The sequence below is a fragment of the Oryctolagus cuniculus genome, chromosome 6 (assembly GCF_964237555.1).
Source record: "Oryctolagus cuniculus chromosome 6, mOryCun1.1, whole genome shotgun sequence".
Taxonomy (NCBI): Eukaryota; Metazoa; Chordata; class Mammalia; order Lagomorpha; family Leporidae; genus Oryctolagus; species Oryctolagus cuniculus.
This window is the reverse complement of record NC_091437.1, coordinates 151,105,158-151,117,158: the sequence shown is the minus strand read 5'-3', so window position 1 is coordinate 151,117,158 and position 12,001 is coordinate 151,105,158. Positions and strand designations below refer to the sequence as shown.

Below are 12,001 nucleotides of genomic sequence, written 5' to 3'. Positions count from 1 at the left end.
CTTCTCCCCACCTCTTCCCTCCCCTCCTTCTCTAGTTCTCCCTCTTCCTCTGTCCCTGCACCCCTCCCCTGCACCACTCTAGCCACCTTGCTCAAACACACTGGGCTCTCCCTCATCTCAGGGCCTTTGCACTGACTAATATCTCTGCTTTTATCCCCCAAAGAGCCTCATGATTCACTCTCCCATGTCATTCTGACCTCTGCTGTCAAGTCAACTCCTCCAATCACCTTCCCTGGCCACGCGTCTCCATAGGTGGCTCTCTGTCACCCTCCATTTCCCTGCTCCGACATTTTCTCTGCATAACACAGCCTGGCCTTATACTGCATATTTACAGCTGCCTTTTTCCCCAGTGCTCTGTTCCCTGCTGTGATCCAGCTATAGCACAATGCCTGGCACGTGGCAACTGCCCAGTACCTGTGAGCCCAGTGCATGGCTGTCCCGTGCTGTGTTCACCCCCATGGGCACCCAGCAGACCAGTGCAGCCACTGTTGACCAAGCTCCAGGGAGCGGCTCATGAACACCCACACAACAAGACAGGAGCCCCAGTTGTCCCCTTGCATAAGTAGTATCTCCATGGCACACCAGGAAGCACCTGGACCCCACCCTAACACGCGCACCAGGCTGACCACGGCCAGAAAAAGGCTGTCAGAGCCCAGAGGCTTCTTGGGGAGGCCCTTGGCAGGAGGCCAAGGACCAAACGTGTTCAGACTCCCAGGACTGCCTGTGCTCCACAGTGCACCAGCGCCTGCCTCTGTAATCGGCAGCCGCCGCCTTGGTTTGCACCAGTCTCATGCGCGTATAGCTGGTTACCAATCTTACAGCATGAGTTCCCAAAGCCAGCCGGGGAGCTGAGCTCTACATTTATAGATGAAGCTCCTGGGGCCTGGAAAACTCAAGTCACCGGCCCCAAATGACACGGCTGAGGGAACGACCAGCCTCAGACCAGAAGCCAGGCGTTGCCAAGGCAGTCCTATACCCCGGCTTCCGCCCAGGCTGCCACTCCACTCCGAATGTGATCTGTCACCCGCCTGACACCAGGCTTCCCTCTGGGAGACACCGTGTTGTTGCCAGCGAGCTCACCCTCCTGGGAGTAGAGGCAGGAGCGGGAGATGGGGAGAGGAAATGTCCATCTACGGGTGTGCTTTGGAACTTGCCCTCAAAGGCAGGGGCTCTAGATGCTTCCAGCACGTCTGGCTTCCAGGCTGCCCTCGCACAGGGCTGAGGGGACTCTCACAACCCAGCCAGAGCCAGAAAATCAGCGTCATGTCTGGCGCCTGGGGTGGGAGGCTGTGAGCAGGAGTCTGGACTCTCGTGGAACCATGCCCCCCAGCACAGGTGCCGTGCGGCTGAAGCCAGAGACGGGCCCAGGGGTGTGCCCTGGAGCACCAAGCGTGCCTCCCACAGCGAGCTCCTAGGGGAAGGTCATGGTCACCCCCGCCGACAGCTTTGAAAGTAGTTCAGGGACGTCTGTCGGCTCAAAAGGAAGAGCTGCTCCACTTCCCATCCAGTTATGACTGCCGAAGAGTCACGATCATGTATGTCAACAGTTTCTCAGCGACTTCCTGTGACTAATAGCTGGAGTGAGGGGCCCTGCAGCCTGCAGCTGTGCACACGGCTGCCATATCCGCTTTCCTGTCTCCAGCCCCTCTCCGTCACTCTAGGCTCCACCAGGCACCGGGGCCTCCCTGCTGAGCCCAGGCTCTGTGTCCCCCGGGTGCACAGGGGTCCGCAGGCTCTGGGAACGGTTAGCTTGCACAGCCTGTCGCTTTCCACTCAGGCTCCTTGTGGCACAGCTCTGGACACTGAGCGGAAGTGGCCGGCCTAAGGCCTTCCAGCAGCTCAAACTGCAGCCCTTTGTAGACAGAGCCCAGAGGAGCCACGGAATGTCCACGGCCTTGTGCAAAGAAAACACAGGACTCTTATTCAAAAATCACAGTGGAGGTCACTAAAAGAGGTAGGTGGTCCTTCTGAGTGTGGGCCCCAGGGCGAGCACACGGGTCCTATGGCCCGGAAGCAACCCTTGTAGAATGCCACCTCTTCCAAGGAAGTCCAAGCAGGCACAGTAAGTTGCCCGTCACCACTCCGTAAGTGACAGCTTTTGAGCCATATGAGCATGGGTGAGAATCCTGCCATTGTCCTCGCTTGCTCTACAACTCTGATGTGAATTGTCTAACCCTTCCGGGCCTCAGTTTCCCCATCTGTGGAATGGGGATGAGATGGCAAACTGCCTGTGAAATGCACGGCCCACGAAAAGCGCTCAGCAGAGGTGAGCCTTTGGCTCTCCCCTCCCTTGTCCGGCCTGCAGTTTGCTCCCTTTCAGGCTCAGGGAGCTAGGACACACACACCGCCACCACCTTGGCCATCATCTTAGCCACCAAATGACAGCTAAAGAAAGTTGGAGGACAAAGTCCCAGCAATGCCATCCAGTAAGGAAGGCGGCTGAACCCCCATCCTCATCGTCCCCACCCCCACCCTAGGCCAGGCCTGGCCATGCTGGAGCCACCCAATCTGCCTGGCCCCTTGCCCCCTCCAAACAAGGCCCAGAGATTCCCAGGGCCTGCTTCTTCTTCCTCACCGTCTGCTTCTTGGGAGCCAAAGAGAACAAAGGGAAAGCCAAGTGACACTGGGTCTCCGTTGACTCATCCTGGCACCATGGGCGGGTCACAAATAATGATCGTGGGCCTCACCTTTTCCATCTCTAAAATGGGGCTAATAATGCCTGCCGCTGGCCCCAGAGACAGGATGTTGGGTGAGCATTCATTATGGGCCCTGCCACTGTGCATCGGCTAATAACACGCTGCCCGAGGGAGGCCTCCCAGAGCCCCAAGAGCTTTGGGAAAACACATTCTTATCCATCTTCAAAGCAACCCTGAGAAGTAAGTGGGAGGCCAGTGTCTCGGGTTGTGGGGAGGGAGGAAAGTGAGGCAGTCCCCAGAGGCGAGCACCTTGGTGCCTGAGTAGGATGGACGAGTACGCCTGCTGAGCCCGGATGAGAGGGCAGTAGAAGGCATCTGGCCTTCGGTAATGGACACACTGGAGTTCAAATTTCCCCTCTGCTGGGAGTAAGTCAGACCGCCTTGGGCAAGCTGCCCTCGCCCTGTGCTCCATCCTGACGTGGGAATAACAACACCCACTCTCGTGGCAAAACCGAAGGGAAATCAGGGGAGGGCAAACGCTGAGCCTAGCAGGTGCTCAGCCTGGGCTGTGCCGCCTCCTCCCTTAGGGAGTAAACAGGGCCGTGCGCACAACCACCCCAGCTCCCTGTCTATGCCGAGCGCTTTCCATGAAAGCGGCTTATTGAATCCTCTGGTTTTCCTAATTGCATCTCACATCCTTGTGAGGCCAAACACCAAGCAACCCTGGATTCAGGAAATGTGATGGGTGGGGCGAGCCTTTGTGCATAGCGCATTAAGCTGCCACTTGGGACGCCCATCTCCCACGTAAGCCAGTTCAAGGGGTTGTTCGAGACCCAGCTGCTCCACTTCCAATCCAGCTCCCTGCTAATGCGCCTGGGAAACAGCAGGGAATGGCTGGAGCACTTGGGTTCCTGTCACCCACGAGGCAGGACCAGACGGAGTGCCCGGCTCCTGGCTTCCTGGGTTCAGCTTGGCTGAGTCCTGGCTGCCACAAGCATTTGGGGAATGAACCGGGACATGGGGGTTAGCTCTTGTGCGCTCTGTCTCTCTCTCTCTCTCTCTCTCTCTGTGTGCGTGTGTATGAGACTCTGCCTTTCAAATAAATAAATAAATTTTTGGCGGTGACAGTGGTGTGGCAGGCCACCATCCTTTCGGGGACACAGGCCCTGGCTTCCCTGCCCAGGTCTAGGAAAGTGGGGAGCGGAGAGAGCATTGCAGGCCCACCGGCAGCCACGCCTGCTGGGGGAGACAGTGTTTATCAAGTGCCTGCTCTGCTCAGCGCCAGGCAATGTCTCACATGCGTTTCTCCTTGACTCCTCCCGATACTGCGCCTTTTCCCCCCACTGTCCACTGCAGTAAATGCTGGCCCAGAGAGGTTAAGTGAGTTGCCTGAGGTCACACAGTTACTGAGAGGCAAAGCCAGGATCCAGAGGGAGGTCTTGGTGCCCCATCAACCCATTACAATGTGATGCCCGAGGCCAGAAACCTGGCTGGACTTGGCAGCAGCTTGAGAACCTGTCTTGCCCAACCTCTCAGCTTCAGGCTGAAGAAACAGGTGTTCAGGGAGGTCAGGGAAATAGTTTGTAGCACCTGAAAGCAAGCCAGGGCGTGAGCCCAGCGCCTTCTCTTGCACCGTCTTGGGGTGGCTTGAGGAAGTCCGCGGGCTGGGCCGCAGGGGCACTGACCGCAGGCACGTGCTGGCCCCCGATCCAGGGACCCCAGGACCAGGATCTCCCCGAGTGTGAAGTGGGGCCAGGAGGGGCTCCCTCACTGCCAACAAATGTTCCCCTGCTCCATCACTCGCCCCGCTAAGCTCCTACTATGTGCCAGAGCGCCTACTATGTGCCAGAGCGCCTACTATGTGCCAGGCCTTGGGTTTGCAGATGAGAATAGATGGCCGTGCCCTCCAAGCAAAGGAATGGTCTTATCCATGCAAGGTGGGTCACGCAGGCTCGGGGAGGTGACTTGGCCAAGGCCACACTGGTGACAGAGCTGGGGCAAGCACCCAAAGCAAAGCCAGCACTCTTGCCTCTACACAGGGTGTCTTTTGGCCAAGGAAAGAGGAACCCAGCAATTAAGAAAGGCAACAGAGAGTGACCATGGGATTTATTGTCCAAACAGGACACTTCGGAGAGTCAAGGAAGTGTTGTTAAGAATGACACCAAGCTGGGCTGGGCATGGTCACGCAGTGTCACTGCTTGTGAGGCCGGCCTCCCAAATCCCAGTCCCAGTGTGAGTCCTGGTTCCTCCACTTCCAATCCAGCTGTCCCCAACGCACCTCGGAAGCTTCAGATGGCCCAGGCACTTGGGGCCGTGCCACCCATGTGGGAGACCAGGTAGAGTTCCTGGCTTCTGGCTTCAGGCTTCAGCCAGAATGGTCTTCAACTTGCTGTTGAGACCATTTAGGGAGAGTGAACCAGCATATGGAAACTTTCTCTCTCTCTCTCTCTCCTACCCCCCACCATTCCATCTTTCCAGTAAATAAGTAAATCTTTTTTTTTTTTTTTTAATAGTTACACTAAGACAACAGGCATGAAGGAGGCAGTCCCAGGCAAACTGGGACTCACGGTTGCAGGCAGTGTCAGCCTGTGCTATGCGGGGCGCAGGGAGAGGAACCGCCCACCTGCACCAACCTGAGCAGTGATGCGAGTGTCGCACTTCCATGTCACAGCCTCAGAAACTGAGGTTTGGGAGGGTGCTGACACCTGCTGAAGACCCCAGCACTGACAGACAGCTGCAAAAGACATGAGCAGATGGGTCCTGGGTCTTCCGGAAGGAAGTGACAGCAGGGTGAAGACTTGGGTGGGGTGTGGCAGGTGTGTGTCCTCCGGGATGGCGCATGGCAAGCTGGTTGTCCGATAGTTTTAATGTTACCTCCCTAGAGAGCAAACTGTTGAAATACTTACTTAAGGTATACTAAGCTGATCTTCTGTATATTAAGATAATCGAAAATGAATCTTGATGTGAATGGAAGGGGAGAGGGAGTGGGAAAGGGGAGGGTTGTTGGTGGGAGGGACGGTATGGGAGGGGAAGCCATTGTAACCCATGAGTCGTACTTTGGAAATTTATATTCATTAAATAAAAGATAAAAAAATAAATAAATAAATAATACTAATACTGTATGTTTAAAAAAAAAAAAATGTTACCTCCCTAGAAAGGGACCAAAGGCCAGCCCAGGGCTCCAGGGGATGGGCGTGGGGAGGAGGTTGTGTAGCCTGGAAGGCCTCTCATTCCTGGAGCCACCGGGAGCTAGAAGGAGCCATTGTGTGGAGCTGGGCCTCTCCGAAAAGGAGGCCCTCGGCTTCCTTCCTTCTTTCCTAAGCTGGCTCACAAGCAGGCAGTGTGGGGCATAAGAGACACAGCGAGCAAGGCCCAATCAGATGGGAAGCCGTGCCCGGAGCCGGATGGAACCAGGAAAGGCAGATCAAGGTGGCCTGCAGGCCGGCCCAGGCAAACCCGGCCAGACCCGGCCATGGGAGGGTGCGGCAGCCGGCCCCCCGCCCCCGCCCCTGCACGGGGCCTGCAGTTCTGGGCACTGAGTGCACAGGCCCCCCTCCCAGTCCTCTGCTTTCTAACAGGAAGTCCCTTCCTGTTTCTGTGTTTCCCCCTTGGCCTGCACCCAGCCCAGAGCTGAGGGTGACTTTCAGGAACCTGTGATTGTGAAAAAACCCAACCACTCCCAGCCAGCTGTCTCTAACCACCTGGGGTGAGGTCCTGTGACTCCCGCAGCAGGGCCTGGGGCTGTCAGGATGAGTAAGAGTTTAGGGTCCCAGCAAACCTCTCCCTAGCCCACCCCCACCCAGCCCCTGGGCTGGGGCGGGGCTAGGAAGACCCCCACCCCCAAGGAAGACTTCAGGAGCGATGATAGCTTCCAGGCTTTCACCTGTGGGCTCTCCTGTGCGTCAGGTTTTTATATACACAGCTGTCAGCCAAGCTGTCTGCAATACAGACCTCATTTTATCAATCGTGGGTGCCTGTTTATAGATTATTAAAAAAAAAAAAAAAAGCCCACGGCTCAGAGAGGTGAGGTGAGTTGCCCAAAGCCACACAGCAGGAAGTCAACAGAGCTGAGTTTTCTGGCTCTTCTATGCTGTAGCCAAGAGGGCCCTTTAGAAGAGGTGTTCCCAGCTGGACCAACACCCGCATTAGCGGGGTCCTCTTGGGAGGGCTCAGGGGTAACTTGTGGTTGTCACGGAGGATGACCCTGGGACACAGGAAACCCACCTGACACACTGCTGGCTCCGTTCATTTTCTTTTCCTTTTTCCTTTTTTTTTTTTTTTTCCTAATTTATTTGAAAGGCAGATATATAGAGAGAGTGAGAGGAAGAGAGAGAGTCTTCTATCCACTGATTCACTCCCCAGTGGCGTAACAGCCTGGCTTGGCCAAGCCAAAGCCAGGAGCTTCTTCCAGGTCTCCCACAGGGGTGCAGGGTCCCCAGCACTTGGGCCATCTTCTACTGCTCTCCCAGGTGCACTAGCAGGGGGGCTGGATCAGAAGTGGAGCAGCCCATATGGGACGCCAGCACTGCAGGCGGCAGCTTCACCTTCTACACCACAGTGCGACCCCACTCATTCATTTTCATGCACAACCCCTCAGTCCAAGAACAGAAGGTAGTGTTTGGGAGTGCTGTGTAACTCGGGACCCGACCTGGACTTGAGGACATCACGGAAGGCTTCCTGGAAGAAGTCCCATTGGATCTAAAATCGGAGGAGAACTCGGGAGTAAGCCAGGCTAAGAAGTAGAAGGACACTTCAAGCAGAAGCAACCACCTGTGGGAGGGGCAGAGGGGAGTCCCAGGGGTGTCCCTGGTGGGCGGTGGGCTTGAGGGACGCAGCAGGAGCTGGGGGTCTCCGCAGAGGTTTGCAGAAACCCCTGGGAGGCTCCCGACGGGAGGCAGGGAGGGGCTTTCTCACGCTCACCACTTTACACAAGGAGGCGAGGTGGGAAGACAGGACCTGAGCGGCGGTTCTGGGCAGGGTTGGTTCTGTGCCCAGGGAACATCATGTGGTCACGTGGGCAGCCACAGCTGGTTATCACACTCACCTGGGATGCTGCTAAGCTCCCCACAGTGCACAGGAGGGGCCCCACCACAGGGAATCACCTGTCTCACACTGCCGACGGCACCCGTGGTGAGACACCTTGGCTGGCAGGGAGTCAGGAGCGGGGAGGCCGGTGGAGGGAACAGGACAGTGAGTCTGGGCGGGGACAGGGGGCATGAAGCAGAGTCAGCTGTGAAAAGGGGGTGGGCAGAGGAGTGCTGGGACGGCTCAGCAATGGATCAGCCCTGGGGGAAGAGGGAACAGTGCCCCCCCCCACCAGCAGCCCATCTACTACCCATGGTGCTTCTCACTTCCGTCCTCACCCTCCCGTCCCCACTGCCCTCTTGCTCAGGTAGCACACCTACCACCCATGTGGTGTCCCAGCCTCCAGGAACTCCCCTCTCCACTCCACACTGGGCTGGGGTTCTTACCTCTGCAAAGAGCTCGGCTCTGACCAGCTCACACTCTTGCTCTCAAGTCCCTCCCCAGGGCGCCCCAAGTCCAAGGACATTAACTTTGATGTGCAAGTCCTCCCGCCCCAACTCACCTCCACCAGCTCTGCATCTCCCCCACACCCAGACAGACCCCAACGGCACTTGACACCTTAGTCTTCCATACACTGCTTCTCTGGGGAACACTCCCCTTGCCAATAGCGACGGACCCAGTTCAGGCCCTGGCGACATGCGGAGATGACATGAGTAGAAACTTCTAGAAAAGAGATCTCTGCTGACAACTAGTGGTTCCTGCGAAGTCCCAGTGCCTCACCCTCTGCTAGACACTGTCACATCTGATCAGCAGCCCTCCTGGGGACACCGCCAAGGCGCAGCCTGTGAGGTCAGGGCAGCAGAACCAGAGTCCCCGGCAAGACTGTTGAGCCCGTGCTCTGGCCAGCCCGGAAGCACCCACCTTGGGGATCCCTCGCAGCACGAAGTGGGTTGAGGTTTGCTGTGGCTCATAACCATGAGCATCCTGACCCCTCCCTGGCTCCAGTCCTAGCTCACTCCCAGGTTCTGGATGGGGGTTGAACTTTGCCACCTCTCTGCCTCTCTTTGCACAATTCCCTCTGCCCATCTCGTCTGTGGGAACCTTGTGTCTTCCCTCCAGCACTGACTCCGATGCTCCCGGGAGCTGAGTCCTCCTGTGAGCCCATGGAGCAGAAACAGCGTCTTCCTTCTCTGCCCTTGATCCGCAGCTTTCACCTAGCACTGACCACCCCACGCCACCCTACTCAGCAGAGGCACTGGGCCCCTGCCGCCTGCAGGCTCCAGGGGGGATAGTCCCTGCTGTATCTACACCGGGAGCCCTCCCAGTGCCCTTCGAGTTATTCACCCACCACTGGTCTGCTTCTGATAGCTCCTCTTCCAGCTGTCTGCATTTGCTACGGCCGCCATGGTGAGTTCCTGCAAACCCAGTGACTCAGACGTACATGGATGCAGTAGCAGAATTCTGGAGGTCAGAAACCCAACAGGGATCTCGCTGCACTGAAGTCGCGGGCTCAGCAGAATTTCATTCCTAGAGGCTCCAGGGGACAGTCGGTTTCCTCGTCTTTTCCAGCTTCTAGAAGCCACCTGCATTTCTTGGCCCACGGCCCCTTCCTCCGTCTTCATTGCCAGCAATCACATCAGTCCAACATCTGTGTCCGCCACTAGGGCTCTGTCTCTGCCTCTGTCTCATAAGAACTGGAGCGATTACACTGGGGCCACCCAGATAATCCTGGGGACTCTCATCGTAAAATAATTAACTTGATTCCACCATCAGAGTCCTCTTTTTTGCCACGAGAGGTAGCGTATCCACAGGTCCCAGTGGTTAGGATGTGGACGTGGGGCATTGGCGTGACCTTATTCTGCCTAAGCCCTCAGTGACAGCTCTGAGCTAAACAACCAAAAATTCATTAGAAGGACAACAGTGTCTTCAAGATCAGTACAAGGACCTCATGGTCCAGCCAAGCTCCTAAATATTGCAACACAAATTTCCAGTTTGGTTTTTCTCGGTATTTAGCCAAGCAGGGCTGAGTTATCTGGGGTCATAAAAGACTTGGACCCAGAATTGGGACAAATAAAGCAAAGATCTGGTTTCAGAGGCTGAGGGACAGAGAGAGCTGATGCTCAGACCTAAAGCCCTCATCAGCTCATCAGCTCCAGGGTTGGTCCTAGCACAAGGGGTGACTCCCAGCAGCTCCCAAGGGGAGGGAGCAAAGAAATTGACGCTCAGTGAGAACCGCAACATTCAAAACTGGTCTGTTCTCTCCCCTGCTTTCTGTTACCAAGAGGAGCACTTCACCATGAATGTGGATGGTTGGTAACACGTTACTGCATGTTTGTAAATATTTGCTAATTTATTTATCTACATTTGAAAGGCAGAGGGAGAGAGGGAGACAGACAGACAGACCGACTGTCCATCTGCTGGTTCTCTTCCCAAGTGGCCTCAACAGCCAGGTCTGCGCCAAGCCAAAGCTAGAAGCCAAGAACTCCACCCTGGTCTCCCATGTGCGTGACAGGGACCATCCTCCGTTGCCACCTCAGGCGAATTCACAGCGACCTGGATCAGAAGTGGAGCAGCTGGGACGCTTCGATATGGGACGCCCGTGTGGTAGGCGGCGGCTTCACCCTGCTGCTCTGATCTGCAACGCCTGTCCTAGCAAGCGGCTCTTTTATCTTCTAGAAGTTTCCCGGTAAACAAGAACCTCAGCCATGGAAGAAATCGCAGGCCTCGTGACAGGCTGAGGGAAGCACCTTCTCCAGGCCTGGGATGGCGAACCTGGTGACCAAGCCCCTCCACAGCCACCCCGGTCAGCCTTGCACCCCATAGCAGGCGGAGCTCACCTGCACCTGTGTACTTCTCCAAAGCCAGGCCCAGGGCAGCACACCCCGGCACGGCTGGCATCTACCTGAGTAGACTCCAGCAAGGGCCAGCTCATTTGCACCCTGAGAAGGCCCCTCTAAGAGAGAGAGAGGAGAGAGTAAACAGAGCTTTACAAAACTTTAAAGTGGTTACGATCAAAATAATCAAAGCAGAATCATTGCCTCCAATTCCCCTTTGAAGCTATTTCACAAACTGAATTCCATTCCTTTGACCAACTTTCCCAATCCGCACATATTTACCTTGCGGGGGCGGCAGGAGACATGCTCAGAGCCCCACCCCTGTGACCAGCCCCAGAACACAAACCCCTTGAAGCCACCCCGGGGTCCCCTCCAACAGAACCTGGGTCTAGGCAGCAGCTGAAATGCTCACGCCCCACACGGCTCCCATTGTACAGATGAGAAACACTGAGGCTCAGAAAAATCTAGAAACTTTCCGGAGGTGCTCAACCAGCTGCCAAGGAACAGGGCTGGCGCTGGAGGGAAAGCCAGTTGCTCTCCAAGCCCAGGGCGCTGCCGCTACAGGAGCAGTTCTCCAACCTTAGGGGCTGGGAACTGGTTACCCTTAGAAGCTATGGAAGCCCCTAACATGCTCTCATATTTGTGGACTGCTCCTGACACGATTTGATATTTGCTGTATCAGACTTGAAAAATAAGATCATTTTAATCCCGGGGCCAGTGTCATGGAGCAGCCAGTTAATATGCTGTCTACAATGCCAGCATCCCATGTGGGCGCCAGTTCCAGTCTCAGATGTTCTACTTATGATCCAGCTCCCCGCTGATTCTAAGACAACAGAAGATGGCCCAAGTGCTTGGGCCCCTGCCACCCACGTTGGAGACTCGGATGGAGTCCTTGGCCCCTGGCTTTCACTTGGCCCAGACATGGTTATTACGGCCATTTGAGAAAAGAACCAATAGATGGAAGCTCTCGCGCGCGCGCTCTCTCTCTCTCTCTCTCTCTCTCTCTCTCTTTCTCATCTCTGTCACCCTGACTTTCAAATAAATCAATAAATCTTAAACAATAATAAATAAATCTTTGGTCTTTATTGTTTCCCCTAAAATAGCAGTGGTAAACCCACTGCCCGTGACCAGCAATGGTATCTGGGCAAGAGGAATCTCCCTGTGTTCTAAAACCGAAAACAAGTGAGAAGGATGAGATTGTTTTCGCTTTGCAAGTCTGAATGCGGGGCTTGCGAAAAGCCAGGTGGACTTTTGCATCTGCTTCTGTATTCAGTGTTTTGCAATGTGCTGTTTGGGTTTGAGGATGTGAAGAAAGTCCTCGGATCTCACAGGTCCTCTGAGAGCATTCCCGAGCCGGACGCGGAGATCTGCACTCCCGCATTTCTGAGGCTCCAAACCAAAGCTCCGGAAACTGCGCTTGCACAACCGACAGGCTTACTCTGTTTGCCGCAGGAATAAATGTGTCAAGTCCAGAGCGGAACTGGGGGAGGGAAAGCAAGGGTCAAG

General features: G+C 55.7%; 1 long non-coding RNA gene across 2 annotated transcripts in view; it reads right to left on the bottom strand.

Moving 5' to 3' along the window:
* Window positions 1-7,212: 7,212 nt before the first annotated feature.
* LOC103348129 (uncharacterized) overlaps window positions 7,213-12,001 on the bottom strand; it is a 28,918-nt gene continuing 24,129 nt past the window's right edge. For both annotated transcript variants that reach the window (XR_007919177.2, XR_007919178.2), the window contains one exon: window positions 7,213-11,975. This is a non-coding gene — a long non-coding RNA (uncharacterized lncRNA). The remainder of the gene's footprint in view (window positions 11,976-12,001) is intronic.